The following is a 13570-nucleotide window of genomic DNA, read 5'->3' as shown; positions in this document are numbered from 1 at the left end:
ATGTGAATAAGGTGCTAATCCATGAAATTACACTTTGCACTTTATTTAAGTCGGTTAGTGGAGCATGTGTGGTTAACCGGAACACTAACTCGTATTTAACAAGGTAGGCAAAGGGTAACTTAATGTTTATCATAGTATCGATGGAGTGTGTGTGGTTAACCGGCACATCGATTGAGGGGTAAACACTTAAGGGTACCAAGTAATTTGCATGGTTACTTCACACCTTGTTTTGTGATCCTCGGCATCCCAGTCACAAAACCTGAATGGCACACTCGATATTGAAACATGCCATTGAACAGTTCAATGAATCTCAAAGATCTAGGAGTTTCAAATCCAATTAAAACCTAATAATACATTTCGTTTATCTTGGTGGAAATTGGTGAATCATCATTCACCTACCTTCAAATATTTTATATCTTGGATTATGGCATCCCTCTTCTAAGTTATAAAATAGTTTGTTGGGTCCTAGCCTTAATATTTCATATTGGGTGTCATATTAAGGACTTAAGATCAACTATCTTGAATATCTCCCAAAAGATGTCTGGTTTAGACATTTATGATCTTCCCAAATCTCTTGAAACAAGCTTTCCTAAATGAAGATGATGTCCCTTGGAAATCATACTTCTTTCACCTCCTCCAATTATTCTCCCTAACCCACAAGTTCTTGAAAAGTTTAAGGTCACTCAAGCCCTATTGGCAAGGCAAGGTCTAGGTGTGGTCACATCTTGGAGGTGTAGTCACATATTGACAAGTCGGGAGAGTTGGGTGTCAAAGTCTTGAGAAAGTTGGTGGTTCAATCACTTTCTAAGTCACATAGTGAGTTCCTTTGGGACACCTATGAAACAGACTATGACAATACCCTTAATGATCTTATCTATTTGTTAAGATCAACTTCCTTAAAACTTGATGGACATTGACAATAGTGACACAGGAAATCCAGAAAAGCATTCTCTTCCCAATGGAAAGGGATCGGCCATAGTCAACTCGGTTGACCAAATGGTAAAGAGAAAAGCTAAGTCTGTGATAGTCCCGTGTACCATTATCAAAGGGTCCATATATTTATATTGCCAAAGAAAGGGGCATTGATTGCGAAGCTGCCAAATTTACCTAAGGATGTTAAAGTCAATAAATTTGACTCTACTTCAGGTAAAGTCCACTATCTAACTCTGCTAAGTTTCTATTCTGAGATTCTTGATACATGATGTGACTGGGTCACATGGTGATGTTTTAAGAATCAAAGAAAATTGAAGAAACTTAAAGAAAGAATATGTTGAATCTGATGGCCTAGATGGATTTCTATCGCATAGTTTGAAGATCGGATTCTTGAGCTACTTCTTAGGAGTTATGAGATATTGCTTAGGAATAGATAACAACAAGTTTTTATATGGATTGTAAGGATAAGTTTTTCTGCATAGTTTTAAAATAAAAGAAAATTTTTGATTTTATTTATTTTAAAATATCCTTACAATGGCATCTGAGGAAAAAAATTGTTGCTTATATGATTCCATTAATAGCAAGAGTGGAAATATGAAATTGATTCTTTCATTTGTGGTAATGTCTAAATTTACCAAATAAGGAAAGATTCTCATCACCCAAGTTTCAATTGGACCGGAACTTGGAATCACGCAAGTTGTATAGCATGATGAATGAGAACTTTCAAGTTTTGGAAAATTAAGACTAATTACTTGTTCACATGGATGTGTGAGTGAAGTGAAGGACTAAGGGATGGAGTACACAGTCTTATGCACTGATTAAGTCCACCACAAAAGATCGATAAGATTATTCGTCATAATTTACTATATCTCAGTAAATATGGTTATACTTACAAGCTTAAGTGTAATTCTGAGACATTGGAAAAGGTTCCAATGTATGGCAGAGCGAATAAGAAGAATCAAATTAGGCAGAAGGATAAAAGTTTCTCAAATCTGAAAAGATGGGAGAGAGTACTTTCGTATCAGTTTTGTGATCATCTTAAAGATTTAGAGACCTTATCACAATTAATCCTCTAAGAGCCTTCTTATAGCTAAGAAGAGGAACTTGAGTTGTTGAAGTGGTTAAATCAAGAAGATGATTCATACTTCGTTCCAAAAACAATTCTTAGAGTTATACTCTAAGATTGTAACTTGAGTGACATGTCTTAAAGAAGGTTTAAAACACTTGTTAAATGTAAGAGTAAAAGTTTTCTACTCTTGTACATTTGAAATAGGTAAGTTGTGATGTTTTGGATAAAACAAAGACCAACTAAGGCCAATTGTGTGAAGTGTTTGTCTTGATTAGAATCTGCACTATCTCTTGGATGTTTGACAAGGGAGTCTTATATGTCAAGAGGACAGTGGGAGTCTTAAAGGTCTTGAAAGTCTCAAGAACCAATCAAGAATAAACCTGAAGTTCTTCACTAGCACACGACTTAAGGTTTATAACCTATCTGTAACACCGTGAATTTCAAAACAAAATTTCGCATAATATAAAAACATATTCATTTAATTTTGATAAAAACATCAATGTTGGAAACTCCAATCCATGTCATACAAACAATCCCAAGATCACATAACATAAAAATCCCATGTGTGTGTACTGATCAAGCCGACGCCTTCCCACGGTCATCACTAGCACCTGAAACAAATAACATCAACACTGTAAGCACAAAGCTTAGTGAGTTCCCCAAAATACCACACATAACACATATTAGCCACTCGAGGCTATAACTGTGTGGGCCCATAGACCCTACTCTGTGAACCCTCTGGTTGTGTGTGTCTATATATATATATATATATATATATATATATATATATATATATATATATATATTACTCGTATAAAGAAGCATTCAGAATGTAAAATTTCTTGTAAAAGGTAGTAAAGTAGATGTAATTGTAACATCTAGAAAAATATCATCTTTTGTTCTTCTCCATCCAGTCCTTGTGAACCACCTGCAGATGAAGCGTCTAATTAAGCTCGTTTAATCAACTCAGATATCTAATTAAGCTCTTTTAGGACCCTATAACGTTTATGCATTCAAGCCAGTATATTTATATTTTTAGGGCAGGACTGGGGCATTTGCCCGTGTTTATATGCACTGTAGAACTAGCTAGTTGTACCTTTATAGGTGAACAAAGCCAAGAATAAGAAACAAGCTGAAAAGAATGTTGCCATGTCAGCTTGGTCATCTCTCTAAATTTGTAAGCCATATAGTCATTATATATATAGAAAATGGGTTTATAAAAAGATCTACTTACTTTTTATTACCTAATGTTTAGTGACTCAGCAAACAGAAAGTTCACTGATGCAAAAAGGGATGTTGGAGGAGCATGTGATTGTAAAGCTACTCAACCAGACAATAAAGAGAAATAGAAATTGAAAATACATATTTGCAAAAACAACTTACTTGTAAGAGAGATTGTAGAGAATCCCTGTATCCAAGCTACATAAAAATTTATGATATCAATAATATATCATATTATAATTTTTATAAAAATAGATTATTGGATTAATAATGGACACCTCACCTCAAATCGTTCTTGTTCAGGAAGGGGTTCCATTTTCTAAATAAAATTACCCAACATAATCCAAGTATGACCTTAAGTCATGTCATTGAGCTTCTGAGTAACAAAATATTAAATTTAATTCAAAATCATATAAAAAATGGACACACTGGAAACTCAACACGAGTCTCAAAGCGACCAAAATAATAATTGAACAGAAACTCTTGTTCCTGACTCTGGTTTGGTTTCCATCTCCAGCAATCACAACAGAAAAGTTTCCAGGGAGGATACTGAACTTGTAAGGGAATTTGTTCTTCTTTCTTGTAGTATTATTACAGACAAGTCAAGATTTGGTGTATGTTGATATAAATCTTGAATGTTGCAGGTTCAAAACTTGATAGAACGTTGTTTGTAGTTGTATATGAATAAGGATGAGGTGGTAAAAACTCTATTGAATCATGCACGTATAGATCCTGGTTTTACAACTCTTGGTAATCACCGTTATGTTGTTATTATTATTATTATTATTTTTACATTGTAACGTTAACTTTCCTTTTTTGGTGAATAGTTTGGCAGAAGTTAGAAGAAGAGAATGCATATTTTTTCAGAGCCTACTACATAAGGTTAAAATTGAAGAAGCATATCATCCTTTTCAATCATTTACTCGAGCATCAATATCACCTTATGAAGTACCCAATGCCTCCAAAGCTACCTATGGGTCCCATACACAGTGGGGTACATCCCATGCCAGGTATGGTAATCTATTGCTACAAAGAAAGAATTTGTATTTTTTAGAAAGTGTAGAATTATTATTCAATATTACTCTTTCCAGTGCAGTTAACAACTTTCCCATGGGATACCCAGTTCTACAACAACTTCCAATGGGGACTCCAGGTCAGCCTCATATGGATTCCATGGGTATGTCTAGCTGTCATGTGGTCAATGGAGTCCCTGCTCCCAGTCACTTTCATCCCATACGAATGAACTCTGGAAACGAGTGAGTTTTATTTTATTATATCTTGATGTGATGAATTAATAAAAAAAGATAAAAAGAAAGTTTTTCCCATGTGTTGTTGCTGAAGTATGGGGTGGATCTTCTTGGACCTATGGATGAGATCTTCTATGAAACTTATGACAGATATGAGCCAACAAATGATGTTGAAGCTGATAGCTGCTTTGGATAGCTGCTTTGTATCAACTGTAATTAGCAATAAATGTGTTTTGTTTTGTAGTATACAGAAAAGAAAGACTTAATAAAGAAAATCATATAATAACTCATATAATTCATAAAATTACCCGATTTCAAGTGCAAGGAGTGGATCAAGGGGATATGCAATCGCAAGGAAAGGTTGTACGATTAACAAGACCATCAGGTGCTAAAGGATCAATGCGAATAACTTCATTGTAGCAATAAATAGCATCCACATAATTCCCCTGTTTGTTCAATCATCAATCAACTCTTTTAGCACACCTAAATGCAAAAATAACAACCTTTCCAGCATCCGTAAGTGCATTTCCCTAGTGAAAAGTATATTGTCAAAAGCATGAACACACAAAAAATTGATTATAGAAGAGAATGAAAAACTCACGAGATTATTATATGCTTCCAAAAATCCAGCATCACGAGCTATAGCCTGCTTATAATGGTTAATTGCCATCTCCAAGTTACCTTGCTCATAATATATGCTAGCTAAATTCCCTGAACAATGTAAAAGTCAACTTAGTAAAAGTCAAATAGTTGGTTCATGTAAAAGATAGAAACAAAACATGATAATATTACTATTACTAACCAAAAGCCATGGCATAGTCTGGTTTAGACTGAAGAGCACGCTCATAACATACAATAGCTTCTGTATCCATTCCCAAAGCCTATAAAATGCAAAGAAAAAACATTTTAGAAAGAAAAACAATCTCCTTGTGTTAATATCTACCAAGAATTATCAGAAAAACAATGGAGTATTCACCTTGTATCCATTTCCCAAGTTCAAATAGGCATCAGAAAATGTTGGCTTAAGTTTGACAGCCTCCTGAAATAAACAAGATCCACATTGAGAGTAAATCCATCCGAATAATACAAGACATATATAACATTTGCATGTCATTGACTACAAAAGTAATAATAATAATAATAATAATATGTATATACCTTGTGATACTAGAGTGCCCTATTAAGATCACGGGACTCCATGAAAAGGCCAGCAAGGTTTGACCAAGCAATAGCAAAAGTTGATTGAATACTCCTTTCAGCAAGAAGTTCCCCTTCTGAATAGCTCATAAAGATATTCAGACAAGTAAAGATAGAATGCATAGATAGACAAAACTTAAGTCCACTTTTGCCCCTGGATCATTGTATTGTAAGCCACTGAAGTTCAAATGACATAAATATATAGACGTTAATTTCTTAAAACTATTAACTTTAAATTCCATATCACTTACCATGCTATGAGAAAGGCAGAAAGATAATATGCAGTATTGAGTAGCTCGTAGGATAGTATCCTTGAAATTCCATATCTCCTAAGCTTTTTCAATATCCTGAGAGAATTCCATGGAAAAGAATAATATCAACAAAAAAAATGTTTCTTTTTAGGTTTGCCTTTGTAAAACTGATAAATGACAATCCATGTCATAGCCTGATAATATTGAGCAATAGTGATGAAAGCCAAGAAGCTTGTACTCTGATGACGAGGATGACATGACTTTCATTTTTTTCTTCTGAATCTAAACAGAACATGTGGAATTTTCAGAAGCCTTGCACTAGAATTATTTTCCCATTGTAGAATTGCTATTGAGTAGACATAATTCCATTAATCAATACCTTCGATAAAGCTGTTGGCAGAATCTGATAGTCTATAAGGCTAACCTTGAAGTGAAGAATTAACAATTAGCAAAATGGTAAAATTTAAGCTGTAAATTAACATATAGTTAACAATGCTAACATCACTCTGAATCTAGAATTTATTCCTAATTTTGATATAAGCATGTAAACCCTAAAAGAACGTCTAGATAACTAAATATCATCCATCAAAATCAATACCATTAACACTTCCTAACGATTACAACAATCAAATATGTAAAATTGGCTCAGATTTCGATAAAATATCAAACAATTCAATAAATTAGGCACATTCAAATATGGAAATTGTTATAGTTTGTAGGAACATCGTGTAAAAAGGAAATAATCAAACTCACATCACCACCACGCACACACCGGAGTTGTATATATTAACCTGATTAGTAGGACTCAGGAGTGGACGCAAATGATTGGTAATCGATTGATTAATCAACTCTCGCTTCGTTGCTTGCTGTATGATGCTTTTGCCAACTGCCTTCCCTTCGCGTGCCTTCCTTTTCTTTGCATTTGGGCCTGATTCATTAATGTAGTATTAAAAAAAAGGCCCCATGAAAAAAATGGCCCTGTGCACATGCCCATATTGCCCCTCCTTATCACCGGCCCTGCAGATTACAAGTTGCTTCGGGAAAGTTAGAACTCTCCTTAATCCATTTGCATTGTTCCTCAATACTCAATGCTTCAGGGATGAAATAGAAACCTGACAACACATAGTTATCAAGTATCAAGTATATGTATAAAAAAATTAACCACATAACATAACTATAAGAGAATGGAGAAGAAATATTGAGAGAAAAAAAAGAGCGAGAAGTTAGGTGGTCGAGAATGAGGGACCATCAACTTACCTGATGGGGAGGAACATCAAAGATATATTGTGATTTATTTTTGGAGGAGGCACGACCAACTTTAACTTAGATGATGCTTGAATCGTACCTATCTAGGGCTTCATTAGTTCATAGATGGTGATAGGGAGAAGTTGTAAAACCCTAAATCTCCTTGTTGTATGTCTAACACAAGAACAATGTAACGAGCCCTAAATCGTAGTCTCGTGAGCGTGAGGATCTGAAAATGGTCGGCTCTTAAACAAATGCTTGTAAACTTAAGCAATCGTTGCAGTCTCGGGGAGGTGAGGTGAGCTCGAGGATACCGACAGGAAGAGGTGAACGTAGGTCGCCGGTGGGAAGAGGTGAGTGGAGATGAGCAGAAGTGAGCAGATGTAGCGAATAGAGATCACCGTTTTAAAAAAAACCCTAGATCCCTCGCGACCTTGTTATAAGAAGCGCGTTCATTTTTAAGAATTATAAAGCGACATGCCTCCACGACGCACTTTTTTATTGGGTGCCCTCCGTGTTTTTTTAATTATAAAGCGACATGCCTGCACGACACGTTTTTTTTAATGGGTGCCCTCCGTGTTTTTTTATTTATTTTTTCAGACACTAATTTTAGGTCACGCAAAAATGCGTAACCTAAATCCTTCAAATTTTTTAGGAGATGACATTATTTTTAACGCACACACTTTTGCGTATCGTAAATCACCGCGTGTCATTGTTCGTGCGTCATTAAAGGCCTATATTCTAATAGTGTTTGTTAAAAGCGAACTAGAACCTGCGAATAATTTGATTTCTTAAAATTCAGTTGAGTACGTTTGCATTTCTAAAAATAGTTCAAAAGTTTTAAAATAAAAGGCATTTGTTGTTCCAAAGGTGCAAACTGTTTTGAACCAGGTTTTTGCAACATCCGGACTTAACAAAGATTATAGAAGAGAACTACCGTCCCTTGTTGAAGAAGAAATTGTTGATGGGTGCGACGAATATTTTTGGTCTACCCCTATTGACAACGCAGCTGAAACCAAAGTTCTCTAAGAAATGACCTCTTGGAAGAAAAAGGGAAGATATGTGGCAGAACCTTTGAACAAGGTCAATTCTTTCTACGGAAAAGGAATTCCAAGTGAAACCAAAGATGTTGCTACTGATATATCATCAGAAAAGTCTAAAACCCTATTAGAAAGCCGAAACCTAGGGCTATTCTTCATACGTATGCTGAGCAATTCGCTACTCATAAACGTCAAAGAAATGCTAGATATAATAAAAATATAAAAGAAAGTAAGCATTTTTGACAATCTAGAAATCCCAACTTTGTTTATCAAGAAAGATCTTCAAACCTGCTGCAAATGTCTCTTCAAATTCGAATCCCAAAAGTTTTTCAAAACTTCACTCTAACAGTCCACATGTTTAACAACCAAAAATATTTTAGAAACCATAGTTTTCAAAACAAACGAAACCTTTAGAAAGTTCAAAACCTAATTTTTCTTCTAAATATAATATTTCTCAGTCTGCCGACACGTCGAAAGATGTTAAGGGAAAAAAAAGGTAGTTCCGGAGTCTAAATTTCCTTTCAAGAAGTCCGAATCTCACCTTAAAAGGAAGAAAAGAATGGTTGAGAAAAAGGCCGAAAAGCAACAAATGAGTAATAAGCAAAGAAAAATCTCTTTTAAAGAAAAGAACTCAGAAGACAAAAGGATCATTGTTTTTAAAATAAAAAAACGAGACAATTCAACATTGGTTAAACGATCATACTAGGTTTTCATGTCACTATGAAAACCTCACGTGGACCCAAACAACTTTGGGTTCCTAAATCTCTTTGATTTTTGTAGGTGATACATGACGAGCAGTTTGATTCTGAATGTGGCTGCTCGCGTCACATGACAGGAAGGAAGGAAGAGCTGCAAGAGTTCATATCATTGAGAGATTGAGGGAGAGTCAAATACAAAAATAACCCTCTTGGGGAAATTAAGAGCTATGGAATGAGCATGAATGGTGAATTCTCTATTCCAAAAGTAGCATATGTGGTAGGCTTTCAAGACAACCTAATCAATGTATCTCAATTGGTTGTACGTACGGGCTTGAAAGTATCCTTCTATGATGAGGGATCAAAAATAATCGTGAAGAAATCCAAAACAGTGATGCTAAAGTCCAAATGAAAAGGCGAGATGTATTCACTTAATCTGAATCCAAACAAAGGGAAGCTAGCCATTTGCCTTCTTATGAAATCATCTTAGGATGATAGTTGGCTCTGGCACTAAAGGCTCTCGCATCACAACTTCAAAGACGTCAATAAGCTCGTATTTGGTGATCATGTGCGATGTGACATCCCCATTTTCACCGCCAGAAAGACCCATTTGTTTATGCAATATTTTGAAAATCGAAGTAACCTTATAAAGAAAAGAGGTGCGGAATTCGTTCACGGAAAACATGATAAATACGTTATGAAAGCATTTCTGAAAGAAATGTATTTTTATTCATTTTCAAAAAACTAGGATGTCATCGTCAATATAGAAACATAAGCATAAATAGAACTTACATTCATTTACACTATTGATCTACATCTCTTTTAATTAAATATCTCAGTGTAAAGTAGCTTCATATCGACACCTGTGATAGAAATAAACTTTAGTGGATCAGGTTGGGAAACCTGGTGAGTGCATAGGGTTTTCAACCAACAATAATATATTTATTATGTTTAAACACCAAATAGTCAACCTAATTACCCATCTCCATTATCTTCTTTACTCTTAAGGATTGCCCTAAGGAATAGGCACGAAGTCCATCGTTGCCAATGACACAGCCGTCAATGTTATCTATTAAGCATAGCTGCCAAAATTACCATTTAGGAATAGATGCCAAAATTATGACATTCTCTATGAGGCACAAGTGCCGATATTATCCTTTAAGCGCAATTGCCAGGGTTGTAATGTTCTCTATTCAGTGTAATTGCCAATACAATCATTAGAGTGTAACTGCTAGGATGTTTAGAGTACATCGTAGATCAAAAACATCTACAGGTTATGGCGCAGCTACCAATGCTCAACTATAGGGTTCTAAGTCCATTTCTGCCAATGTTCATCTATAGGGCACTATGTCCATAGTGCGAATGTTCCTCTATATCAGCTTTCATCCCTCATCATTTATCTACCTATGTTTTACCCAACATATTTTGTAGATATAAAATACATATACAGTTTAAATAATTTAAAACATGCATAAAATCGTTCATCCAGCATAGATAGCAAGTATACGGATAATATGCACACATAGCACGTAGATTATATAAAATACTTCATATTTATGTGTAAGATGAAAGCAACTATGCACTCACACATAAACTCTTTGACAAATATTTAACTCTTTAACATATATTTAATACTTGTATTAAAATCATGTTCATGAAAGGGACTATGCACTCACTATACGTAATTTATATTAAATACTTCATATCTATGTGTAATATGAAAGTAACTATGCACTCACTTGTTAAAGTGACGACTCGAAATTCGAGTAGCGTTTCGCTTCTTAACAATATGATTTCCATCGACGAAGCCTAGTATAATTGCCACTAGATTCTAGTCAAATATTTATTGTGTAACACCCATAAAAATCAAGCCAATTTAAAACTTTTCAAACATCCAAAAGTCATTAGTTATTAGAAAATGTTTTCAAAATAGTTTAATATCAGAGTAACCTAGAACCCATAAGTCCAAAAATGAGGATGTGTACGGTCACGCCTTCGCCTTGCCAAGACATCTGGAGCACCTGAAACAATAAACTGAAACCGTAAGCACAAAGCTTAGTGAGTTCCCCCAAAATATCCATACCCACAACAATACACATATAATCATAAACAACATACTAGGGGTCCAGTCAACCATCAGGTTGGAATACCCCAGGCCCACAACCAACAGGTTTTAATGACAACATACTATGGGTCCAATCATCCTCGGGATGAAATACCCGAGACCCACAACCAACAAGTTGGAATGCCCACAAACTATGAGTCCAATCATCCTCGCGATGGAATACTCACGGCCCACAATCAACAGGTTGGAATGCCCAGGTCTATTGGCTTTCGCACAAAGCAGATAAGCCTCAATCGCCAAACAAATATGTGCATATATATATATATATATATATATATATATATATATATATATATATATATATATATATATAATAGATAATCACATAACACTCTATAGACAACAACTGATCTAACAGATCATACCACATAGCACATAATACCATCTTATCTACCAGGATACCGATCTAACAGATCATACCACATACTACATAATATTATCCTACCCTCTAGGATACTGATCTAACAGATCATACCACATACCACATAATATTATCCTACCCACTAGGATACCGATCTAACAGATCATACTAGCATAACATAACCAGATAACAATCTGAAAGACCGACCTTGGTGCCTTAGACCCTTAAGTATAGTAAGGATAACTCACATGGAACTACTGAAGTCCCGCAGATGCAACTCCAGCTGCTGGTTGACTGATTCTCGAACTTCCAACATCAAACAACACTGAATTAATAATTGGATTCCAAACCCAGTGTGTAACTCACACTCCAAAGGCCCAAAAGTCAAGTAATGGGCCAAAGCCCTACATGTGGCCCAATTTTCTAAATTGGGTCCAGACCTCTACATGGTCTTTCCTTAAGGCCCATTCAATTATTCTAGTCCAAACTATTGGTATTCCCATGGCCCAGTATCACATAATCATAAAGGCCCAGTTATGGCCCATCTATGGCCCAATTTTCCAAATTGGGCGCAAGTCCTTCACGTGGGCCTTACTCTAAAAATCATCCAATTATTTTGGTCAATTTACTTATTCTTGGATTGCCCATCAGTAGTCCCACCACCAAAGCCCAAAAGAAAGGCCCAACTCAAGGCCCAATAGGAAGGCACAAATGAATTTAGGGTTCTCACATGAAATGACAATTAGGGTTAACTGTTTCTCACTTAACCCATTAAAGACGTAATCCATTAAGGACTTAATCCATTAAGTCCATTATTGCCTTAGATTAATTTTCCAATGATTATTAATTAATATTTTAACTTTACTAAATAATTCCCGTGCGTGTCCCGATCAATTCCCAAAATTAGGGTTCCACATAAAATGACAATTAGGGTTAAGTGTTTCTCACTTAACCCATTAAGGACTTAATCCATTAAGTTCATCGCTCTTCTAAATAATTCATATGGTGTGATTGGGCTTAATATATAGTCCAATTCCAAAGGCCCATATGTAGGTCCCGAAGTCCAAAGACCATAAATCCAATATTAGGGTTTTCTAAACCCTAATTAGGGCTTCCAGTCCCATCTTAGCCCAATAGGCCCAATAGCTAATTCCTTTGATCAATTAGGGTTCATTAGACCCATTAGTCACATGTTTGGGCTTTTAGGTCAATTAGGACTTCATTGGTCTCATTAGGGTTTATTAGGCCTATTAGGGTTTTAGTCCCTTGTCCAAACATCCCAAACGAGTAACAATACGAATGAGGCACACCGTTACCTGACACGACGGTCGGTGGCGAAAGGAGGCGGCAGCCACCACCCTACTGTGGTGGTTTTTGACTTTTTTTTATCAATTCAATATCGATTACAGATTACAACCCAATCCTGATAGCACACACTCACATACTAATATAAACACACACACATACACCTAGAGACACGCACACAACCACCACCATGCAGCGACTGGTGGTGGCAGAATAGACAGATTGCGATAACCACCATGGTTGGCAGCCATGGTAATTTTTCCATGGTTTCCGGCCAAAAGGGCACATCCACCCTCAAATAGCAACACCAAAACGCACACAAGCATGAATTGATCACGCAAACCCAACCATCAACGACCTGGAGGCGACAAGCAGTGGTAGATGGTGGCAGGAAAGCGAAAACAACCGCAATATGGCATCCGGCAGCGACAGTAGCACGAGTGGCTACGACATCCTCGACGAGTTCGGCGCACGAAAACAGCAACCCTGACACCTCCGACCTTCCCATCTGACTTATGCCGGCAGCTTCGTCTTCCACAATGAGGGCGCAACGACGACTGGAGGAGGATCGCCCGCTAGCCCTCCCGGTGGTCTTCGGTTTCTCTGGTCATGGAGGATTCGTCGTTGGTCTCGGCTCGTCATAATAGGCAAAGTGGTGGTGGCGCCGGATATAGGAGTGGAAGAGGGGTGGTGACGGCTGGAGGAAGGTGGGGTGAGGGAAGGGTGACAGTTGGTTCATCAACTGGGTTTAGGGCTTAGAGGGTGACGGAAATGAAGATATATACGCGGCTCCATTCAAATTTTGGCCTATAATGACAAAACCGGCACCTCCTTCTCCATTTCCTTTCATATTAAGTCCCAAAATTACCCTTTGATTCTTG

General features: G+C 36.4%; 1 long non-coding RNA gene and 1 pseudogene across 1 annotated transcript; one reads left to right on the top strand and one right to left on the bottom strand.

Moving 5' to 3' along the window:
* The first annotated feature begins 3642 nt into the window (after nt 1-3642).
* On the top strand, nt 3643-4534 carry LOC145067956 (uncharacterized; annotated as a pseudogene).
* Nucleotides 4535-5070: 536 nt separating this feature from the next.
* On the bottom strand, nt 5071-5507 carry LOC145065597 (uncharacterized). The gene is made up of 3 exons (XR_013688458.1): nt 5447-5507; nt 5273-5329; nt 5071-5181 (listed from the first exon to the last, which is right to left on the bottom strand). It is a non-coding gene; the product is annotated as an uncharacterized LOC145065597 (long non-coding RNA).
* Nucleotides 5508-13570: the final 8063 nt, after the last annotated feature.

The sequence above is a fragment of the Lactuca serriola genome, chromosome 8 (genome assembly GCF_051521515.1).
Source record: "Lactuca serriola cultivar US96UC23 chromosome 8, Lser_US96UC23_V15, whole genome shotgun sequence".
Lineage (NCBI taxonomy): Eukaryota > Viridiplantae > Streptophyta > Magnoliopsida > Asterales > Asteraceae > Lactuca > Lactuca serriola.
This window is presented reverse-complemented; position numbering and strand designations above follow the sequence as displayed.